This window comes from Callorhinus ursinus, unplaced genomic scaffold, assembly GCF_003265705.2.
Source record: "Callorhinus ursinus isolate GAN/ISIS: 27379988/994484 unplaced genomic scaffold, GSC_fseal_2.0 scaffold25, whole genome shotgun sequence".
NCBI classification, from domain to species: Eukaryota; Metazoa; Chordata; class Mammalia; order Carnivora; family Otariidae; genus Callorhinus; species Callorhinus ursinus.
In genome coordinates this window covers 13,238,689-13,242,000 of record NW_027397087.1, presented here as the reverse complement: position 1 = coordinate 13,242,000, position 3,312 = coordinate 13,238,689, and the positions used below count along the sequence as shown (strand labels likewise).

The 3,312-nt window shown below is 35.9% G+C and overlaps 1 pseudogene; it reads left to right on the top strand.

Moving 5' to 3' along the window:
• The first annotated feature begins 1,773 nt into the window (after nucleotides 1-1,773).
• On the top strand, nucleotides 1,774-2,055 carry LOC112833180 (alpha-ketoglutarate dehydrogenase component 4 pseudogene; annotated as a pseudogene).
• Nucleotides 2,056-3,312: the final 1,257 nt, after the last annotated feature.

Sequence of the window (3,312 nt, the reverse complement as noted above, 5' to 3'; positions counted from 1 at the left end):
TTCTGTAAAACACTTGGCTGGGCAATAGTAATATTAGGCTCTAATGATCTAATATTGCAACAGTCAAATATCCAAACTATATAATGCAAAGTGATACATGTTATAGGAAACTAAGGGACATCTTAGTTTCCTTTTTGGTATCCTCTATGTTCTGCAAATGCATTTGTCAATCAACAACACATATATATGCAGGCAAATAGTTACTTCCTCAAGGCTGATGTGAGAGGGAGAATACATTCAAGTAACAAAGGTCATGTCATTCATTAGAGGAATAAAGACATTGGCCAGGATCTTAGTTGCAATTCCCATGTATCTCTGCTAGCTCTGCAGAAGAACCTTTGCCTTTAACACTGATAGATCAAAGAAAAGTGCAGCTTTAGCAAATCACATAACCATTGTTGCAGAGCATCCTGATTAGACTCTACAAGGGGAAAATCATCAGTATATAGATAGCTTTGAATGATTAATATCAGCACTTTTCTTTTTCATATTAAAGTATCAAAGACTCAGACATGAAACTAAGAGATAATACAGAAAAATAATATAAAATGGCAGTACTTGTTTAGCATTTTATACATTTTCATTTATACTTTCATTCACATAATTGTTAATTCATTCAATGAGTATGGATGGGCTGAACATATTTATTTTGTTAGATACACTGAATAGTAATAGAAATTGAGGCTCAGGGCCTGAAATATAATTATCCTAAGTCATACAGCTAATAGGTGGTGAAGCTTTTATTTAAATTAGATTCGACTAATCCAAAGCCTATGATCAAAATCTATCCATTCTGCTACTTTAGAGTGGAACTCAAAATTATATAGCTGCAGGTATAATTTTGAGATTTGCTGTTATTTTATAGGTCTTGGTTTGAAAACCAAGATCTAGATTCACAAATTCACATGTATACAGGGCCAGTGGTGACAGAGTGTGTAGAGAAGGAGTGATAGAATACCTAGTGCTCTTGAACTATCATTTGGGTTAGAGACATGTATATGAGAGATCTTTCACCTTCCCTTCAACTCTGCTGTAGGAAGAGCAGGAAGGCAAATGTAATGTTAAAGTGCTCCCTGTCAAGGAGATAATAGAGAAGAATGGACCATGCTAAAATGGTTATGTGCATATGCTTGTGCAGAGGAACAACCTCATGACAAAATGAGGGGCTGTTGTCCCCAGATCATCTGATTTTTCCAAAATAGGAGTTGTGGTGTGAAATCTTACGATTTTAGAGTCAGTGTAGCACAGGGCACGTTTTAGAGCTCGAGACCCTGCGTTTGAATCCTGGCTCTGACACTGTCTAGTCTGTGACTTTTCTGTGTTACTCAACTGCTCCATGTTTTGGTTTTCTCAACTGAAAGTGGAGCTCAAAATAGTTTTGTCTCAAAGGCTGTGAAGACCATGTCATGTCTGTTATCCTGGCAGAAGTGCACTGTTGCAGTGCTGCCTACCTTGTAGGATTTCGTGAAGACTAAATGAGTGAAATTCATGTAAGGCCCAACACGGTAAGCACTAATTAACCTCAGCTACCATTACTTTTTACTATTGAATTATTATCTTAATTATTCATTTAAATTACAGATAGTTTGTAGGTCAAACAAAAATATTTACCAATTTGCAATCTCTGATTAAAGCTTATTAAAGACATTCTTTTATTTCTGCCACTGTCCATATAATTTATATAAGTATTTACCAGGAAGTCTGTAGTCTCTGGGTTAAGCTCTTATGATTAAAAACACACACACACACAAACTGCTGCCACATCCTGGGGTGATGATGGGCAGTAAGATGGCGTCTGCCGGCAGGGTCGTTCAGGTAGTCAAGCCACATACTCCATTAATAAGGATCCCTGACATAAGAGACAATCCTAAACCTAACGTATCAGAAGCTTTGAGATCAGCAGGACCACCGTCTCACTCTTCTTCAATTTCACAGCATTCTAAGGGAAGGAAATCCCCAGATTTGCTGGCGCATCAGGGTCCACCAGACACTGCAGAAATAATAAAAACATTACCTCAGAAATACAGAAGGAAACTTATCTCAAGAAGAAACTGAAATTTATCCAATGTGGAGGTCCAGAATAATCACTGACAGTGTGGCTGCTGTTTGTCATCAGACAGAAGACTAGTCTTTACAATAAAGGACTTCCAAAATGGCACATGAGAAATTATATAGTAAATAACTTGAGTAAATACTCTGCAAAAAAAAAAAAAAAAAAGAAATCTAGAAAATTTAGATGGACAATTGTATCTCCTAATATATGTATCTTGGTCAGCTTCTCCACAAGCTTACCTAATTGTTTATATGCTTATTAAAGTATACATTTTTAAATGTTAGACTATTAATTTACTCTTGATTATCAAGTATTACCAGTGTTGAGCTACTAAAAGCACACAATATCTAGTAAACTATCACAGGTTTCCCATGGTTTCCCTTTTGTTTCAGTTTCTTTTTAGACATGGAAAGATTTATTAGAATTACTGCTTTTGGGAAGTGATTTTCCTGAAATTGGATGAGGATCAGTGAAAGAATGACTCCATTATTTGTTCTTAGTTTTCTTCCCCTTTTTTTCATTCACAAAGTTACTGGAGTATAACTTGTTTAAAAAGTGTATCCTACACTAAATGATAAAAATATAGTCAAAGTAAAACAGGTGACTTTGTGGTATTAAAACTGGGAGTTAATACAAAAGATTATTTGTAACCTGTATTCAGAAGAAAATACCAGAATTTAAAATGGAAAATAAGAGATCAAAATGAATATAACCTAGAAATAGGTGTTTGATTAGAAATTGCAACTTAATATGTTATTAGGGGTGTTGAGAAAGTCTTATTCTTTATTTTACTGTTTTAATTGTCATCATCTGTGCAAATTCTGGAAACCACTAACTTTCTCACACTTAATGTCTGAAAGTGTCATAAAATCAACCTAAATATTTACCTTACTAAGGCAATTTATGAAACTTTAATAGGGTCTTACAGTGCCAAGGGTATGTATTATTGTGAAAGTAAAGCCTCACAAAGCTAAATAAATTTTCTTCCATACCTTGAATGATTTCTAGAATATACTTCAAAGAAGTCATCCCTAATAGTAAGGGTAGCTTATGGGCATTAGAGTCGAGGGGCGCCTGGGTGGCTCAGTCAGTCGAGCGTCTGCCTTTGGTTTGGGTCGTGATCTCAGGGTCCTGGGATCGAGCCCCGTGTTGGGCTCCCTGCTCAGTGGGGAGCCTGCTTCTCCCTCTCCTCCCCGCTCACTCTTGATCTCTTACTATCTCTCTCTGAAATAAATAAATTTAAAATCTTTAAAAAAAAA